The sequence below is a fragment of the Salvia miltiorrhiza genome, chromosome 2 (genome assembly GCF_028751815.1).
Source record: "Salvia miltiorrhiza cultivar Shanhuang (shh) chromosome 2, IMPLAD_Smil_shh, whole genome shotgun sequence".
NCBI lineage: Eukaryota > Viridiplantae > Streptophyta > Magnoliopsida > Lamiales > Lamiaceae > Salvia > Salvia miltiorrhiza.
Window position 1 is genome coordinate 26,938,865 of NC_080388.1, and position 21,930 is coordinate 26,960,794.

The 21,930-nt window shown below is 35.1% G+C and overlaps 1 long non-coding RNA gene across 2 annotated transcripts; it reads right to left on the bottom strand.

Annotated features, from left to right (window-relative positions):
- Window positions 1-18,956: 18,956 nt before the first annotated feature.
- On the bottom strand, window positions 18,957-21,145 carry LOC131007722 (uncharacterized). 2 transcript variants are annotated; one of them, XR_009096223.1, is made up of 3 exons: window positions 20,116-21,142; window positions 19,720-19,798; window positions 18,957-19,148 (listed from the first exon to the last, which is right to left on the bottom strand). It is a non-coding gene; the product is annotated as an uncharacterized LOC131007722 (long non-coding RNA). The 2 variants fall into 2 exon arrangements; XR_009096222.1 differs by having other exon boundaries at window positions 19,720-21,145.
- Window positions 21,146-21,930: the final 785 nt, after the last annotated feature.

Below are 21,930 nucleotides of genomic sequence, written 5' to 3' on the forward strand. Positions count from 1 at the left end.
AAAACCTTGTTTATCTTCCACAAAAAGTCCCCACCTCCGATCAAAAATTTCTAGAAATCAGTCCACCATCTCTTTCAATTTTCCAGTTTCCGGTGGGAGTGCCTGGCAATTTTCGGCAACCCCAAAAAGACAAAAACCCCAATCTCCACCGGGCGGCGGCGGTGGCCAGCGTGTCTGTCGCTCACCGAACGAAAGCAGAGGACGGAGATCAGCGGCGCGGCGATCTCAGGCCAACGAAGGCGCGGCGGCATGCAGTTACCCGCGCTTTCAAGCGGAGAAGCTAGGGCTCGATCCCTTTTTCCCTCTCCCCCTTAATTGTGTGCTTCCATTGAGAGTAGTCGAGATGAGAGAAGGTGGAGAATGGAGCGGCGGCCGTTCGTCGGGCCTTCAGCGGCAGCGACGGCGACCTCACCTGGTCTGGATCGAAAAAATGGGGCTCGCGCCCTTTTAGCCCTGATTGTGTGTGAGAAAGGGAAGCGAAGAGGGAGAGAGAAAGGAAAAGGAAGGCGACGCCGGGTGGAAGAGCGTCGGCCTCGCCGTGCGTCGTCCCAAGCGCCGCCGACTGATGAAGCTAAACCGCCGCGTCTCTTTTTCTTCTTCTTCTCCGACCATGCCCGTCTCTCTCTCTCTCTCTCTCTCTCTCTCTCTCTCTCTCTATTCAATGCTAAAATTGAACAAGGAGTAAAGTTAAACATTTAAATTGAATACGAAGTAAGTTACACATTAAAATTGGAGGTTCGTAAGTTACAGATTATGACGTGTCACTTGGAATACACGTCATTGCCACGTGGTTATGCCGGAAAATAAATCGGTGCTAAAATTGAACACGGAGCAAAGGTAGCCATATTAATTGGAACTTTTAAAAGTCGTGCTAAATTTAGATTTCGGCTTAAGTTCATGATATTACATGCATTTAACCCTATTTATAAACATAAAATGATGCCATTTGAATCTCATATTGATTTTTATGACACTTTTTTAATATACTAGCATTTGCACCCCGTGCAATGCACGGGAAATATTTTTTATATTTCTAAATTTATATAAAAATGATATCAACTCAATATTATTGGTGGTTGTTGTTTACCACCAAATAATTCATGCAATCCTACCAAGAATTAAATTAGTAAAGCAATAAGCAGGGTCAAACCACAGAGAACGGGTAAATGCACTCAATTTCCTAAAGATCGAGTTTGGTGTAGCCACCACGCCTAAAATTGAAGAGATTAATTACTAACTAAGAAAACAATAAATAAACTAAAATAGCAAACAAGATAAATCAAGAATAAAATGGATTCGATTTCGAATAAATTCACACTAGTCACTACTCTGATCATAGACGCAAAGATAAATCAATTCTCATGGACCAACCAGTTATAGAATACCGTGAATGCAACGGAAGTATCCCAATTCCGCTTACTTTATCAATAGTCAATTGTAGACGTCAGACCTAACTATTTCCCTCATCAAAACACAACCTAGCTGTAGATGCCAGGCCTAAATTTAATATTTCAATAGCATTAAGATTAAGGAACCCAATTTAGACAAATTACCCAAGAAACGCAAGTAATAATTCGTCCACCAATTTATTCACCTATTACCGATACGATAGTTTCGTCACTAATTAACATTAATCTGAATTAACCTAAGGTGATCAGGCTCAAGAAAATCAGATTAAAACACCTTGCTCAGGGAATAAATTAAAATTCAATTGAATCAATTAAACACACAATTAGGTCTCACGGATTTTAAACTAGTGTTTCATTATTCTCATTAAATCAAGAAAATTAGCTACTCATACTAATAAAATAAAACATAATAAATAAACAAGAAATCATAATTAAATTAAAAAAAAATTCAATTGATATTTGTTCTTCAACCTTGTGCACAAAAGGAAAAAAAACTAATAACTAAAATATAATCTACTGCCACCAAGAGTCTGTTCTGCCGTGCAAAAGGAAAAAAAAACTAATAACTAAAATACTCCCTCCGTCTCTAAAATAACTTCCTCTTTTTCCATTTTGGGACGTCCCCCAAATAACTTCCTATTTCTTTCTTTCCATTTTTGGAAACCTACCCCACCACTAACAATACTTTATTTATTCTTACTTTTCACTTTTCACCACTCCCAATACTAATTATAACACTTTTCACAACTTCCAATAATAATTATATCACTTTTTCTCCACTATCAATACACTTTACAACTTTTTATTAAAACTCGTGTCGTCCCCAAAGAGGAAGCCATTTCAGGGACGGAGGGAGTATAATCTACTGCCACCAAGAGTCTGTTCTGCCGTCCCAACTTCCAGCCGCCAAGATGAAGAAAGAAATCTCTACTGCACGTCTTTTCTATTATAATGAAAGAGACCTCCCTTAATTAAAAAAGGTCAAACTCTTAAATAATTAAGATTAAATCCAAACCCACTAATGGTGATTTAATAAATTAATATGTATTTGATCATCTTTCCAGCTCTCTAAAAAATTCCATCAAAATTGCTTCTTTCCAAATCTACTTTCTGGCTATCGAACGCTTCAATTCCTGCATCAAAATACACCTAATTGTGTATATTAAATTTCATTAAATCACAAATAATTCAAGAATATGACAACTAAAATACACACATCAATCATATTTATAAATATAATAAAAAATAAATTAATTAATTAGATATATTTTATTTGAATATTGAAAAGCGAAAAAATAAAAAAGAATTCACAATAATAAAATTGATATTATGTAAAGACAAAAAAATACAAAATAATTAAAATATAGATTTATTCAAAAAAAGATGAGAGAGGAAGAAGATTTTTTTTAATTTTAATCTTTAAATAAGTATAACTTTTATATTTAAAATAAATTATTTACGTAAAATTTATCAAATTAAAGCTCCTATCATGGTCTTTAATTTGATTTGCATATTAAGTATATTATAATTAAGTGAATTCCATAATTTTAGAAAGAAATAAAAAGTTAAAGAAAAAGAAAATAAACCTTTTTATAGATTATAGAATTGTAAATAAACCTTTGGTGAGTTAGTGGACTTAAATACTTTAATTAGGTATGAGATAGTGGGGTTGTGAATGGATCATTTAATTAATTCCTAACCTTCATATTAAAAATATTTTCAAAATTGCCATTAAAATCAATTTGAAATTGAGAACTCCCTTTTTAATATAATATAGATTTGCATATTAAGTATATTATAATTAAGTGAATTCCATAATTTTAGAAAGAAACAAAAAGTTAAAGAAAAAGAAAATAAACCTTTTTATAGATTATAGAATTGTAAATAAACCTTTGATGAGTTAGTGGACTTAAATACTTTAATTAGGTATGAGATAGTGGGGTTGTGAATGGATCATTTAATTAATTCCTAACCTTCATATTAAAAATATTTTCAAAATTGCCATTAAAATCAATTTGAAATTGAGAACTCCCTTTTTAATATAACTAGCATTTGCACCCCGTGCGATGCACGGAAAATGTTGCTATATTTTCATATTTATATAGAAATGATACCAACTCAATTATTATATTTATAAATATAATAATAAATAAATTTTAATTTAATATTTTTGAGTTTAATATTAAAAAAATAAAGAAGAATTCACAATAATAAAAAATGATATTATGAAAAGGCATAAGAAAAGGTAAAAAAGGAAAATAAAAATAAAAAAGAGATTTGAAAAATATTCTTATTCAAAAAAAGATGAGAGAATTGAGAGAATTTTTAAATTTTAATGTTTAAATAAATACTAACTTTTGCATTATAAATCGAATATTTATATAAAATATATCAAATTAAAGCTTTTATCGTGATCTTTAATTTGATATGCATATTAAATATTTTATAATAAGATTAATTGGCAACAAAAAAAGTAATTTTTGTTAACTAAAATATTACTCCCACAATCCATAATATATATCATTTCAACTTTCATTTATAGCAATATGATCCACAAACTTCACTCACAATTTTAATAGTGTAACTCAAACTTCATTCCCAACAATACCCACTACTATTAACTACTATCCACCACTTTCTTAAAATACTTGCCGTCCATAAAATGGAAACGATATCGAGGACGGAGGGAGTATTTTATTTGAAGTAGTCTATAATAACAATATTATCAACTCAATGTCTATAATATTAAGCTTAATGAGTATTGTAAAAAATAAAATGAATTACGATAATGATAACTCAATTTGAGATTTTTTTTTATGTACAAACCATTTGTTGCATATTACAATAGTCATTATATTTTTATTTTATATGTAACTAACGGTAAAATAGTTATTACTATATCGTATAATTATTTCAATTTTGTATCAAAATTTAACATATAATGAATATTATCTAAAAAAAACATATAGTGAATAATTTGAAAAAGTAAAAACAAATAAATGTAAACCATATTTAAAATTTCATTTTTAATCTATATAAATATCAAATATGTTTATATAAATAAATAAATTATTCGTATAAAAACATTACCACATATTAAATAAATTTAAACCATATAAGAAATTTTATTTTTAGATATATGATAACTAATTATTCTAATCAATACAAATTATACTTTTAAAACTAATATAAATTTATAGATGAATATTAATTACAAAATTATTATTTATATATCTTTATAGAAAATTAAAGATCTTGATATGATTTTTAATTTAAGATGCATACTAAATATTTTTTGATGAATTAAATTTTATGATTTTTAAAAAAGATTCAAGAGAGGGAGAGAGATTTATGGAAAAAAGTATCATTAGAAATGTATTTTTATTCTATATATATATATATATATATATATATATATATATATATACAGAGAGAGAGAGAGAGAGAGAGAGAGAGAGAGAGAAATAGATAGATATCAGATTTATTTGTATACAACAAAGTCACGTAACATTTATTAAAACTTGTGCCACCAAAAGTGATGCACAATTTTAAAGGACGGAAAGAGTATATATTAAACTAAAGCTTGTATCACAAATCACAATTTCTAATTTGATATGTATATTGAATATTTTATCATAATAAAATTATACTACTATCTATTTTTAGAAAAAGAAAAGGAAAGAAAAAAGAAAAAAGAAAAAAATCGGAAGAGATTTAAAAAATCATAAGATCTGAGGAAAAATAAACTTTCTTTCAGGGTAAAGAGAAGGGAAAAAAAATTGTTTGTAGTATAAATAAGCGAAAATATAGGTATAAACAACATAACTGAAGTTGAATAAAAATAATTAATCGAAATATTTTAAGACATTGGAAGAGAAATGCAGCTATGCGCATTATTTGCGGTTCTTTTCTCTTTGGGGAAAAAAGTAACGTGGTTTGCATATTAAAATGACCCACGTCATTGTGACCTAAATTAAAAAAAAAACCATCAAACCATGTTATTATAAATATACACAAATTGTCAATTAGCCATTTCATTTATCAATATTCACAAAATTGCCATTAAAATCAATTTGAAATTGATTTCAAATTGGAAACTCCTCTTTTAATATAATATAGATATAGATTTTAGAAAATGTAAAATCTATATAAAAACAGATTTGTAAAAATAAAATGAAAAAATTTAAATCTCACCATTGATTTTTATGATAGTTTTTAAGTTAAAAATCTAAACAAAAGTATATATTTTATGCAATCTTCTTTATAATAGGAACATGGTTTAACTTATGTGACATATCGAGAATTTCATCATTTTAAAAATTGTTTATTCTACTTCACTCTCATTTTTTCACAAGTCATATTTCTTATCCCACATTGATTTTTAATCAAACTTCATCTTGACCAAAGACTATATAAATACTTGTGTAGTATCTCATCATTTATATATTTACACCATCAATTTAATTTGATCAGTTAACTTTTAGTTGGCCAAATAAACAATTATATTTTTATTAAAAAATAATTTAATTTATCTAATATTACTTTGACCAATAGTAAAAAATTGGGTTAATAGCCGAAAAATACACGAACTATCACCGGAATTGCATATTGCAAATCACCTTCAAAAATAGCTCTAGAATACATCACCTTTTAATTTAGTTGTAATTTGTACACGACAAGATTTCGATTACTCTTAAGTTTGATCGGTGATGGCGTGGACGGTATTTAACATTACATGGCATTACTCGTGACAGTTTTTACACGTTGGCAAGCCACGTGAAAAAAACGTCGTTTTGCCCAAAAATTAAATTGCCTTCCTAAAAAAAAATAAAAAAAATTGAAGAACCGAGCAATCCCCTCACTCCAGCACCTGAAAACCGCACTTGCGGCTGCCCCTCTCCCCCCTCCGACGTCGACCTTGCGCCCTACGTCACCCTCCGCCGCCTCATCTAGTCCTAGTGCACCTTCCATGCCTCTCACGACGTTGAGCGCCTCCCCACCCCCATGCCCCCGTCACCAAACCCCAGCTCCTCTCCCTCCTCGCCGCCGTCTGTGCCACCCCCAAACATAGATCAAATGCCTCCACCGCCTTCGGTCCATCGCATCCACCAACCAAACCAACCGAATTTGCAAGGATAAATCCGGAGCGCTAGTCTTCGGAGCATCGTTTGAACATTCTCCACTTTTTACCCCAGGCGAATCCGAGGAAGCAGATCTGGGCTCGTGTGCAGATCTGGGGATTCCCCCCTTTTCACCCCAAGCGACGAAGGTGACGCCGCCCCTATCAGTGGCAGAGCCACCGCCACCTCTGACCTTCTTCGACCCACACACGCCACGCAACAACAAACCCCAGTTCGCGCCGGTCCATCGCCTCCACCAACCAAACCAACCGAATTTGCAAGGATAAATCCGGCGCTGCCGATTTCCTTGCCGCGCTAGTCGTCGGAGCGTCGTTTGAGCATTCTCCACTTTTTACCCCAGGCGAATCCGAGGAAGAAGGTGCGACGTCCTCCAAGCGACGGTGAAGTTTTGAAAGGTGGTGTTCAACGCGTGTGCAAATTACAACTAAAATAAAAGGTGGTGTATTTTGGAGCTATTTTTGAAAGTGATGTGCAATATGCAAATTCAGTGATAGTTGGTGTATTTTCCGGCTATTAACCCTAAAAAATTTATTCAATAATGTGAATCCATATATTAAAATAATAATCTAATAAATTTAATTTTTCTTATGTTATTTATATTTTATTAAGGGTTAAGGTGCAGATAGGCCATTGTAAGATAGGCCTCCATAGCGTATTGCTCTCCATAGTCACTGTGTTTGCAAATAGGCCCTCAAAGTTCGCAAAATAGATCAATTAAGCCTATTTATTCAAAAAAAAAATTAACTTCAATTTCTTTTTTCTTTCAATTTCTACCCCAATTCCAATTCAGCCACCGCCGACATCTCCCTCGGCGCCGTCGATCACCTCTCCCTCAATCCGGCGCCGCCATTGGAGTCCTTCGCGGCGTCTGCCTCCACCCCTGCAACGATTTCGACGAGTAGCCATTCGATCCGCCGTGGCAATGCTCGTCGTCGTCATCGTCGGAGCATCTCGCCGATGACATTCCGCGATCTCGATTCCGGCATGCTCTTTGCTGCGCTCCGATCGAGAACGACAAAATCTGCTTTCTCCGACGACCGGGAATCAAATTAGAGAACCAAAACGAAGAAGCGGAGCAGGACTCCGCTGGTGGCCGTGGATATGCCACGAGGCGGCCCCGGCATTGTCGTCCACCGCGAGATGTAAGGGTAGACCGATCACGGAAACAAGAGAGGCGGAGGGTGTTGCTGCGCGTCCGATTTGCGGAAGTAGGAGGCATATACGCCGACACCGCTGCTGAGGTCGGCAACGTGCTTCTTGCACGTCAGTGGTGGCGGCGGCGATGGCGGCGCTGGATTGAGAAGAAACCCATTTCAAAAACTTGGTTTTGAGAGATCAAAGTCTGCCCGATAACAAGCGTTTGATTTGGTACAAGACTGCAATTGTCAACTGCTCCAACTATTAAACTCAGAAAGAAGATGTAATGAAGCAGATGGCAGAGGAATGAAGTGTACAAGAAGAACTGTGCCATGATCAAATCTAGTAAGTTTTGATTTAATTCACAACTTTGTTTCAAAAAAAATTAATTCACAACTTTGTGTTGATATTACATTTTGTATCTCCATTATTTTTAGATGACAACTTTTAGATGATAACTACCTATGTTATTTTCTAATGGTCTATAACTTGAAACTTAATTCATTTCTAATACAATGAATTTAATTCATGTATCGACTAAAAATAGTACTCCCTCCATCTCAAATAAAATGTCTTGTTTCTTTTTGGCACGGTTATTTAGAAAAATGTTAATTATATTATTAAGTGGTGTGGTGTAGAGTTGAAAAGGTGATGTGGGTCCCAAAAAATTTATTTTTTGAGAATAATTTTTTTCAAAAAAGGAAATAAGATATTTGAAGTGGGACAATTCAAAAAAGAAAACAAGACATTTGAAGTGGAACAAAAGGAGTATTTAATATTTTGAATTCGCATGTAAAAGTTGACTTAGATATTTTATTATTATTTCAAATTTTCACATAAACTATGTCGACGGTCTTTAGTAAAGTTGTCATATCTTTATGTGAAAACACTATTCTTAGCAAGTCTTGGTTTGTTAGAAACTAACTGATGTTCCTTTTCGATGGAATAAATTTGAACGATTAAAGTAGTTAATTTTTTTTATATATACACATTGATACTTATTTAGTGTCAAGCACTCTAATCAATAGAATACTTACGAGTGTCAAGCGGTGTGAACTCCTGTTTACAAATAGTGAGGTTCAGGAATCAAACTCCACCGCTCTCCTTCCCTCAAAATCAAAAAATCAAAAAAAAAAAAAAAACTTACGAGTGTCCGTGGAACTCCACCTCATCTATTTTTTAAACACAATAATGTTTTTCTCACAAGAATAGGTTACCTTTCTCAATCAAAACTTCGAAAGAATACTTAATTTTTCTATAATATTTGACTTTGTTAATAGCCAATACAAAAGATATATTCAATTCAAATAATTGAATATATATATGACATTATGGGTCATATAATAGAGATAGATGACATGACAAATCTTAGGCTCAATTGAGAGCTTCACGAATGAAATATATATAAAGTGGACGTTTATTTTGCAAGATTGATTATATGCATGATTGATTATTTTTATCCTCAAGCACATGATATCTACAATCTCACCCTTTACATTGGATAAGAATAAAGCAAAACTAGCTTGAATGATAGAAATAATCAAGAACCTTGTAGTATCTCAATATTGCAATCAAAGTAAATAAGGGATTAGCCTTCCTACCTAAGGAACCCCCGTCTCGGGCGGCTGGGAAATCGTGTAACTATGTTTCTAAGCGCTGCTGCATATTCTAATTAGCCATTTCCCGTTCGTAATTTATATATCAAGACTAATCCTCCAAAGTAAACGCCTTCAAACTTTATATAAAGATTTGTTTACATAATGCACGGAAACATTTGTTTACCCAACACAACCTTTGATTTTTGTTAGTGTAGATTTTAATTTGATTATTGTCGATAATAGAGTTATAAATGTCTTTGATTTGAATGATAAGACATCTTCTTTATAATAGAAAAATGGTTTAGTTTATGTGGCATATCTAGAATCTCATCATTTTAAAAATGCTCTATTCTTCTTCATTCTCATTTTTTCACAAGTCATATCTCATATCTCATATCTCATATCCCATATCGATTTTTAATCAAACTACATCTTGACCAAAGACTATAAATACTTGTGTAGTATCTCATCAATTATATATTTGCACCATCAATTAAGATTAAAAAATTAAGGTCAAACTCTTAAATAATTAAGATTAAATCCAAACCCACTAATGGTGATTTAATAAATTAACATGAATTTGATCATCTTTCAAGCTCTCTAAAAAATTCCATCAAAATTACTTCTTTCCAAATCTACTTTCTGGATATCGAACTCTTCAATTCCTCCATCAAAATACGCCTAATTATGTATATTAAATTCCATTAAATCGCAAATAATCCAAGAATATGACAACTAAAATACACACATCAATTATATTTATAAATATAAGAAAAAATAAATTAATTAATTAGATATATTTTATTTGAATATTGAAAAGCGAAAAAATAAAAAAGAATTCACAATAATTAAAATTGATATTATGTAAAGACAAAAAAAACAAAAAATAATTAAAATATAGATTTATTCAAAAAAAGATGAGAGAGGAGAAAGATTTTTTTTTTTTAATTTTAATCTTTAAATAATTATAACTTTTATATTTCAAATAAATTATTTACGTAAAATTTATCAAATTAAAGCTCCTATCGTGGTCTTTAAATTGATATGCATATTAAGTATATTATAATTAAGCGAATTCCATAATTTTAGAAAGAAATAAAAAGTTAAAGAAAAAGAAAATAAACTTTTTTATAGATTATAGAATGAGTGGATTTTTAAAATGGCCACTTTCATATTGTAAAATTAAAAATTGTCCACTAAGATAAAAATATTAAAAAATGACCAGTGTTACCAAAATACCCTTCACATTAAAAATTAAAAAAATATCCACTTCATTTTACCCTTTAAACATCACCCCTTTAAAAAAATCCCGCAATTCACAACCGGTGTGAATTCACAACCAAAATTTTTTTGTTGTGAATTCACACTGGTTGTGAATTCCAGTCGAATTCACAACCATAATTTTTTGATTGTGAATTCACAAGCAAAATTGAATTCATGACCAAAATTTTTTGGTTGTGAATTCACAACCAGTCGAATTCACAATAAGAATTTTTTGCTTGTGAATTCAAAACCAGTCGAATTCACAACGAAAATTTAATTCACAACCGTAAACCCTAAACTCACTCTAAACCATAAACCCTAAACCCTGAACCTTAAACAGTCGAATTCAGAACAAGAATTTTTTTATTGTGAATTCACAAGCCTAAGCCCACTCTAAACCCTAAAACCTAAACCCTAAATCGTAAACCCACTCTAAACCCTAAACCCTAAAACCTAAACCCTAAATCCTAAATCCACTCTAAACCCTAAACCCACTCTAAATCTTAAACCCAAAAACCTAAACCCTAAATCCTAAAATCTAAACCCTAAAATCTAAACCCTACACAGTCGAATTCACAACAAGAATTTTTCGACTGTGAATTTACAACCAAAATTTAATTCACAGCCAGAATTTTTTGGTTGTGAATTTACAACCAGTCTAATTCATAACCAAAATTTAATTCACAACCAGAATTTTTTGGTTGTGAATTCAAGTAGTTGTAAATTTGAGTTTTTAAAGTTTGAATTTACAACTAAAACTAGAATTTATTTTGGTTGTGAATTCATAGATTTAGTTGTGAATTCACCGAGCTAGTTGTGAATTCATAGATCTAATTGTGAATTTAAAAACATTAAGTTGTGAATTCATAGATCTGGTTGTGAATTCAAGAACATTAAGTTGTTAATTCATAGATCCGATTGTGAATTCGAGAATATTAAATTGTGAATTCATAGATCTGGTTGTGAATTGAAGAACATTAAAATGTGAATTCATAAACCTAATTGTGAGTCAACATTATTAATCAATTATTCATAATTTTTTTTCTCATTCAATCAATTAATTCTTTTCAAAACTCTCTCTCTTGCATTTGGATTGAAGGACACAGAGTCAACATTAATTCTGAATCAAGATGAATACAATTGATTTCAAATCCATCATAAAACAAACTTGATAATCCAATTTTTTTTCTCTAGAATTTGTTACCGGCAATTTTGGGCAGCAATCGCTACTTCCAATTACACTATCTCACAAATCACAATCATCGCCTCTATCTCGTCCCAACCTGCCTTCCCCTACATCTCTCTATCTCATCTCCTTGTCGTAGTTGCCACACCATCGCCGACGTCGCGCCATCGCCATTGCCGTTGTCGCTGCCTCTCTGCCGCCCTATTTCTCCCCTCTCTCGGTTTCTCTCATTCATCAGTTGTAGTGCATTCGATTGCACTTCGTTCTGCCGCCTATAGCAGCGCCGTTCGTCACAACATCGCCGTCGAGACTCGAACCACCGCCTGACGAAATCTGCTTCAACGTGCCCTAATTTCTTCCTCGGATTCGAAATTCAACTATTTTCTATCTCCTCAAAACTATTTCTAGAACCCCCGATTTTAGGTGAATCAAATTAGGTGGAGATGGTGGCGTCGATGCGGAGGAGGAGGTGTTGCGAACTGGAGGAGATCTTGGAGGTGATGAAGGAGGAGGCGAGATCCGGTGCCTACTGCTGCAGAGAATGCGGCGGGGGCGAAGGCGGTTGGCAACGGCAGTGGAGATGGCGAGATGTAGGTGAATCTAAAAGGGATGAATTGGGCGGTGGATTTGTGAGAGAACAGAGTGGCAGTGGATTTGTGAGAGAATAGAGAGAGAGATGATGAGTGGCGGTGGATTTGTGAGAGAACAGAGAGAGAAAGAGAGACCGGCCATTTTTTAAAATTTTAAAGTAAGGGGTAATTTTGTACTTTTACACAAAAACTGGCCAATTTTTAATGTTTTTATTTCATATGCCAAATTTTAATTTTACTATATGAAAGTGGACACTTTTATATATTAACTCTTATTATATTATGCATTTCTACCTATTTTATGTATACAAATTGTTAGCGCTCGGTTCGGGGGCGACGCTGGTCGGGCTCCGTTGGTTTTCCGTTTGTTTTCACTGTGTCGATTTCTTGAGGGATTCAGCGGCTCTCGTCGTTGACGTGCTGGATCTCGGAGTGTTATCTCCTTTTCGACTTTGATTTTGTGGTCGTCTCGTGCGGGTTGGCATCCGAGGGGTGTGCGTTTTTTCTTTGCTTTGTTTCCAGTTGGTTTCTTGCTTTTGTCTTGTTTATCTGTGCTGGGAAGCCGAGCTGCTTAAGGGTGATGGTTAGGCCGGAACCTTTGAAGTCGTCTCACCTACACTTCTTCGCAAATTTTGTTTCTCGACGGGTATTCTTTTTCCCTTTTAAGGATTTTCCCTTGCGGGTTTGCCTTACAAGGGTTTCAACGAGGCTCAACCCTTAGTTTGCTCCTCTGTGCTCTGGATATTTTCTTTTCTTTTTAATAAAATCTATTTTAATGTATACAAATTGTTAATAGAACAAATAACATTTTTTTAATCAACAAATAACATTACTATCTAAAAATATGTTAAAAGATATTAATTTTCTTAGTTTTTATTTTAATTTTATTTATTTCATCATCAAATAAATGAAAATTAAATTCAAGATTAAATAATTTAAATTTTACTGAATCAAAAGTTATAAGAGATAAAGAAAATACATGTTTTAATTAATTTTTTCAAAATTAGTGTTGCTTTCTAAATATGGCAGCTTCTTTATTTTTTATTAATGTATATGTATATATATTTTGTATCCATACAATTATCTTTGCTAGGTATTAAATTAAGTTTAGATATCTTTACGTGTTTATTAATATCTCAAAAATATGTGTTGAGATATAGTCTGTCAATGACAAATATGCTTAACAGCAACTACTTTCATCCCTTAAATTACGAAGATCTTTGGTGAAATTATAACTTCAATTGCTGAGTGAATTTTTGGTCCATAGTTTGAATTTCATAGGTTGATTTATTTATTTATTTTTTTAATTCATCATTTTCGCACCAAAATTATAATGTTACATAACAAATTCATTCACAACTTATTTTATACGATAAATCTGGTTTAATTTGTATATTTATAGAAACTCTCTATATAAGTGATACAATATCTATATATAGACACAAGTTATATATTTGTATAAACTACATTGGTTATATTAAAATATATCGCTTAGCAAAAAATAATTTTGATATTAAATTTTATTAGTTTATATTAATAGTATAAAATATATATGCACATTTTACGCGAGTCTTTAATTCACATTCAACCGCGCATTGCTGCGGGAGTTACACTAGTTATTTTATAGTAGCAAATCAGTAGACTTAGCATCAACTGTTCTATCATTATTTAAATTTTAAAATGAAATATTTATTAGGAGGACTTTTCAACGTGAAGCTAGTTTTGGCATCTATCAATTAATTGTTCTGATATCAATTGTTTCTATCAATTGATTGTTCTGACATCAGTTGTTTTGGGAGACAGTTGGTGAGTGATTTTTTTTCCTATTTTATAAAAAAAAATTAAAAAATTAGACTTCATAGTTCATACGTTGCACATTCGTTGGGAGACATGGAGTATAATTTTAGAGTATGTTCTCTTTAATTGATAAATCTATACTAATATAAAAGGAGCTTTTAGCACAATATATGATGAGAATAAGGCTTGTATTAATGGAAAAGTAAAAGAGTACAAAACATCCAAGAAAGCGCAAAAGTGTCACACCCCAATTCTTGAAGGAATAAACTATAATCGGGGTGCGATTAAAATCATAGAAATGAACAAGGGAAGGACCTTGTGAAATTCAAATAATAGGATAAGAAGTCGGGCAACGCCCTTTGAGTGAAGAAAGACATAAATCAACTGATAGTAATCAATTAATAACATTCTAAATCTTAGGATCACAAGTTTGGTTTCATGCTTCTGATAACCAATATTAAATAACATAGTGCTAGAGTTGAGAGTCTAAGCTCGATAAGAAACATAATTCAGAATTTAACATAAAAGTTTTTAAGATAGAGAAACATAAGACAAATAAGAGCTAATGCAACAGCGGAAGACAAAATACGGAGTTGAACCCTAGCCTCAGCTCTGCCCCGTCAGCACCAACCAATCAACCTGAAAACATTTGAAAGTAATTTTGGGCTAAGTACTAATGTACTTAGTGGGCTAGCATTTTTATAAACATTTCATAATCATAAGAGCAGTTTATCCAATTATACATGACATGACTTAGAAGGTTTTAAATTGAAAGAACTTCTAAGCATGTTAAAACATTTTATTATATTGCGCGCAATTGTCACACTCCCTTTCCGTTACTCGCTGTGATCTCGGACCTTTTAGCCACCGACAGATCCATTACTCCTGCTTACTTGAACTGAGGGCGTAACCCAGTCAAGTTCCCATTTGGGACCAAATGCTCCGGAACACATCCCGTCGAGCACCCTTATAACGCCTCATACATGATTAGTGCCCGATGGAGATCAACCCACCAGGTCAGCTAATAGGTGTACACAATTCTCAAATAACGTGTTAGGTCAAGAGAGAACCTCGATCGATTCATTGTTGCGAGCCTTAAACAGAGCAGAGTGCACAAAATATTTTATTGGATAAACAGTTTTCATTACATTAAATAAATAATTTGCATTTCATTGAAACATTTAGAGCTTAATAACTCAATCATACTTTGTACATTTGGAAAGTAAGCCCACCTGATTAGGCAATGCCTGTCGTTTATTCTTAACTCTGAATTGGTATAGTAGTGCTACTCCTCACGATCCACAAAGCCTACAAGAAATCTATAATCTTAATAGGTCTCCTGAATCTAATCTTAAGTCATAGTGTAGTGCTTATCTTTCTATGATTCACTTAGCCGGGTTTTCAAAATTTAATAAATATTTGAAAACTACATTCTTGAGTCAAAGACACCAACAATATCCTTGCTCGATTTTACTTAAATAATTGAATTAGTAATAAAGTCAATTTAATCATAAATGATTTTATGCACAAATTTTTTTTTATGCAAATCTCTTTCATGCTTTAAAACATATAACCAATAATCACACTTAATACATATGCACATAATAATAATATTATGCAACTTAATCTTAAAAAAAATAATTAAAATAAATCGGTTTGATCTAATTAAATATTTAGGAAATTAAATCATCAATCAAATATGTAAGGTAAATAAATTATAAAAATACTTTGCAGTCCATTTCTTAAATAAAAATGACCCAAACAATTTAATGTATAGGCCCAACTAAAATAAAAATTCGCAGCCCAAACAAAAGTAAATAGCAGTCCACCATTTAAACTAAAATTTCGGCCCAGAGTTTAATTAAAAGCGGCCCAACATGAAGAAATAAAATAGGCCCAAATCATTTTCTTCTTCTTCTTTAAAACACACGCACACACACAATCACACACTACTCACACATCACACACACACACACCAGCGCAGACACACCCCCCCTCCCCACCGGCTCCCCTTCTCTTCTCCCTCATCTCCGGCCAACGCCGGCCCTCCTCCGGCGTAGCAGCAACCGCTGGGAACCCCGGTCAACGCCACGCCACCCTCTGACCTCTCTCTCTCGTCTCTCTCCCACGGAATACACACACGACGCACCACCTTAGGCCGCCGACTCCCTCTGAAATCCGGCGGCCGCAGCGGCATTGCAACCACCGCCGCCGCCGCTCGCCCAAACCCAAGCCCTAAATCACCTCACTCCCCTCCTAACCTTCCTCTCTCTCTAAATCCCACTGGAGCCCTAGATCCCCAAAATCTAGATCGACCCTACCTTAAATTTCCGGCAGCGACGACGCCACACACGACGCCGCCTCCGCCCCATCTCTCTTTCCTTCTCCCTCTCCCTCACTGGCTTCGACAGACAGCAGCTGCCAGGCCGCTGCCGCCGCCGCCGAGCTCCGACCCAGCCAACAGAACACACGCACCCTCGGCTTCATTCTCTCTCTCTCTACGCGCTCCGGCCAGACAGCAGCTCGGAGCCACCGCTGACCGCCGCCTTCCCTCTCTCCCCTGACTTCCGGTGAACGACAGCGAGAAGCCGTCGCTGCCCTCCCCTCTACTCTCGACTCTCATGACCAGCAACAGACACACCACAAGTTCAACAAAAGATCTCTCACTCAACATTCAACAGCCAAGACCAAGACTTAAGTTTGAAATTACAGTTTACAAGGCTAGTTCTATACATGCTTGTTCAATATTATTCCACTACTTGTATTCCAACTTGTATACACATTTCATAAAGTTCATACGTTTACAGCCTTTGTAAAAATTGATGTGTTGGTTTGAATGAAAGAATGACTTGCTGGTTAGTTTGCAGTGAGTGGATGTGAATTATGTTGTGGCAATGAAATAAATGGAAGTAAAGAGTTCAAAGGTAAAACCTTTTTGGTATTTTCTGGGATGCTGCAAGTTCTGCAAAGAATTAATAAACAGAGGAGATAGTCTCAAAATATCTTACTGATGAGAAGAAGTGAAAGAAGAGAATGAATTGAAGGGGAAACATTACCGAGGAGGGCTTGTTGTAGTGTTGGGTGAATGATTTTGAGAGGAGGTTAAAGGTATTTGAAGGGGTGAGATTGAATAGGTTAAAGTACATATACAGTAGCAAAGCATGGGTTGTGAATAGGGCAGCTGGGCTGAAATATTTGACGGGATGAGATTTGATGGAGATTTGATGGAGATTTGCCTGCAATATTTGACTTGGGGATGAGATTGGAGGCTGAAAATGGGGCATTTAATTGCCTCTGCCAAGCATGGCATAAAGCCTGAATTTTGGGCTGCTTGAATAGGTGTAGGGCGGCTGATGGAAGGTATGAGTGTAAGTGAGTTGAATGAGGATTGATAATTAAAATCCCTCATAACTGAATTATTGGAACTGTAATAATTCCTCAGGGTGTGCTAATTAAAAGCTCGTGAAAAATGCTTGAATGCTAAATTAAATAAATATGCAATACATATAAATTTAATAACTAAATTTATAAGTGCTTTTGTAAATCATATTTGTTGGAATTAAAATAAATTCATTTTATCTTCCGGCATAAATCATTTAATCTACTTTTAAAATAAATTCTAAACTTAATATAAATAGGCGGGGTGTTACAAAAAGAGAGCAAACAAAAGACCGAGCCTCATTAAAACCTTCTAAGAAGAAGAGACCTTAGAAGGAAAAAGAGTACTCGTGAAAGACTCACATTCGGTTCAGGAGCGGGAAGAGACAACTTCAGGAGTTCCGGCCTAACCATCACCCCTAAGAAGCTCGGCTCAAGAAAACCGGAAGAAGAAGAACCGAGAAAGAAAACAGGAAACCAACAACAAAAGAAAACAACCCAACCAAAGCCTAAGGGAACCAACGAACCTGCTTATATAACCATACGGATATGACTATGCGTCGACATATCCCTTGCAACCGCAATCCTAATCTCCTCAATCGCAAAAGGCCTACAGCCTTCCTGCCGATCATCATTGGCCATAATATCTGCCGGTTGATTACCCTCACGGTAAATATGCGAGACCATCAAAGAAAAATCCCGAAGCAGGCGAAGAGTATGCTGCCAAAACGCCCTAAATCTCCAAGGAACATCACTCGAGCGAGAGTACAAAAGGTGAACCACATACACAGAGTCAGCCTCAACCCACAGATGCCGCCAGCCTCGGGTATGAGCAATGTGAATAGCATAGATCACAGCCAACAATTCCGCCTCGAAAGCAAAGCCGTTGCCGCCTTTAAAATGAAAACAACCTCGGACATGAGACCACTTATCTCGAAAAACCCCACCCGCAGCAATAACTCCAGGAGCTCCCGCCGCCGAGCCATCTGTATTTACTTTAATCCATTGACCAACGGGAGGCCACCAGTGAACCTCCACCATACAGGGGGGAGGAGCAGCACGGCTCCTCACCCCAATCGCACGAGTGATCGAATAGTCAGCCCAAGAATTAGAAATATTACCCAACTTCCGGAAAACCCCATCAATCTCCAAAAAGTAAGCCTTGACAAAGGCCAAAACCGCACGTCTATCAAAGCACAAATCCTCAAAAATAAGCGCATTGCGTCCCGACCATGTAACGACCCAACTTCCCAAACAAAAGAAATAAGAAAATAATGTGATATAAGCAGATCAATTATGAAGATTTACCCAAAAGGATTAGGTATCTGTGTTTCGAAGAGATTAATAAAATAAAGATAAAATAAAATAAAATAAATGAATGGGCATTGAGCGACATAATCGATTAACAATATTCAACTTTCCAGGAGCGCATAAGTTTAGTTTCGTGACTCTGATCATAATCAAATATGGCTTCACTAATTGAAATATGAATTAAGTGTCTAAGCTCAACAAAATATTATTTTATCATATAATAGAAGTTCTGAGTTTAGGGGATTGAAAGACAAGATAGCAAGCTAGTCGTTAGCGGAAGTGAAATACGAAGCGGATCCCTAACTTCAGCTCAACCCCATCTGCACCAGCTGATCAACCTGAAAATATTTGAAAATATTTTGGGCTAAGCACTAGTGTACTCAGTGGGTTATGCAGTTTATAAATATTTTATGAAATACTTAAATAGAGCAGTTTATCCAATATCATAATCATAACTCAGAAGGTTTTAAAAATAGAAATCCACTTCTAAGCATGACAAAACATTTTTCTCATTAAGTGGCGCGCCATGTGACGTTCGATTGTTACTCGCTGCTTATGATCCCGGGACTTAACCACCGTCGGATCGCTTACCGCCGCTTAAGTGAACCCGGGACGCTACCCAGACGGAACACATCATCATTTGTGCTTTGGAACGTATCCAGGAGCACCCTTATAACGCCTGCTTAGCTTGGTTAGTGCACGATGGTGATCAACCCACCGAGCCACTAACCTTGTGTACACAATCCTCATCTAACGTGTTAGGCCAAATGAGAATCTCGATCGATGCTTATGCGAGCATTAAACAATACAGAACGCACATAAAAACATGTATATTGGATAAACAATTAACTTTCATGAAATATCAGAGCTTATATAACTCAAGATACATTTTACCAAAATATAGCCCACCTGGATAGGCAAAGCCTGAAGATCATACACATATAAACCTGTCTTGGGAAAGCAGCGCTAACCCACTTGGTCACAAAGCCTACAAGAAATTATATTCTTAATAGGTCTCGAGGTATCATTCTAATTTCTAAGTAAATGGAATCGCTAACTATTGATACACTTTGCCCGTTTTAATAAACTCCTTGAGTGAATTCATAAACTTTTAATACATAATTAATAACTTAATAAATTTAAAACTTATAAAATAATTAATAATTTAAAAATATAAATCCTTAACCTTGAAAGAAAATTAATAAAATTTATTAAAACATTTATAGGCCCAAAATAATAATTAAAGATTGTATCAAAATATAAGAACATAAACTTATAGAGAAATAATAAGACTAGTGAACATACTTGCAGATCCAATTAAAAGAAATGCAGCCCATCTTCAAAATAATGAAGCCCAAGAAGAATAGAATAAACAAGTCCAATTCCAAAGCCCAAATGAGCCCCTTTCTCTCTCCCTTTAACCAATCGGACCTCTCTCTCTTCTACTCACTCTCGATCTCTCCAGAACACGCTCAACACATACGCGGCGCTTAGCGTCGCCGCCTCTTCCTTTTTCCCCGGCGAAGGGCGCCGCCTTCGGCTCCGTCACCCCTCTCTTTCTCTCCTTTCCTCCCTTCACTCTCTCCTTTCTAACTCACCGTCCTTCCCCCTCTCTCATCCAGTCACGCCGCTACCCCTCTTCCCGATGAGATCGTCGCCGGCCACCACCCTTCCCTCGCTCGTCGTTCTCCCTCTCTCACCATTCTCCCATCTGCCTCTCCCTTTCTCGTGCCCGTGTCTGAAGGCAGATGGCCATGGAGGAAACGCCACCGCCGTCGCTCGTCTGCCTCGGCCGAGTTCAGCGGCGTCGGGTGCCGCCTCGCACCGTCCTGCCTCGAACCGCGCCGCCTCCCCTGCCTTCACCGTGAGCAGCGACGGGCTGCCACCACCCATGCGGCGCCGGCCGCTGCAGCATCGCCCAGCATCGGGCCTCCGACAACCGTCCCCTCTCTTCCTCACTCATTCCCAAATCCAAAGGCAGCAAAAAGAAATTCTCAGATTTGTAAAGTTTTGATTTTTGGTGCATTGGTCAAGGTATTTCTTTAATAGAAACAGTTGGGTATTTGGATTTCGTGTGTTAATCTTTTGTGATAATCCAGCTGGAATCTTGATTGAGAAATAGAAAGAGTTACTATGTTGATTGCTTCATACTGCTGCTTGAGGAAGTGATTCTGGCGGTGGAAGAGCATAAGAAAAGTTGGGGTAATTTATGAAGCTGGAACGATTGACGTGGTTGAAACAAAGCCAAAGTTTTTGGGAATAGAATATCAAATTGTGAAAAATATCTTGCACAGTTAAACTTGGAGAGAAAGGAAAATATTTCAGTTTCTTACAATCACACACACGTAGGGCTGGAAAAATATACCGACAGGGCCGGCCCTTGCATAGGGCCAAAGGGGCAAGGGCCTAGGGCCCCCTAAATTTAGGGGGCCCCAAAATAAATACAAGTCCACTAATATTAATCTTATTAAAAAATTTAGATTATTTTTCTAATATTTTTATTGCATATAGAATATTGTTGATTATAATGTGGTTATTGTCCCCTAAAAAAAAGACTATACTGGTTATTGTAACTTTAGTAGAAAGAAGTTTTTTTAAATTAAAATCAATATATTTGCATTCTACTATATCTCAAAAAAGGTTAAATGTATTAGCAATTTTATACTTTAAACATGGGGTATTCTTGAAGAGGTTATTGATAATTTTGTTCCCAAAATATTAAAAATCTACTTTATTTCTATAATTATTTGATCGTTAATTTATGATTTATTGCACTTTATAATAATGTTAGTTATATATGCAACTATCTCAAGTTTGCTATAAAATTATGAAGCTTCATTTTCCAAGGGGCCTTTTTTTTCCTTTCGCATAGGGCCCCCAGAATGTCAGGGCCGGCCCTGTATACCGAAAACTCGGTATATCGGCCATACCGTACCGTAAAATACCGCAAAATATCGAATTTAAGGTATACCGGTTTTTTTGGTAAGGTATGATACCGTACCGAAGATTTACGGTAAGGTAAAGGTATGGATTTTCCAAATACCGGGGTATACCGGTGTATATCGATACCGCGATATATACCGAAAAAATCAATAAATACCGTATTAAAAGTATATACCG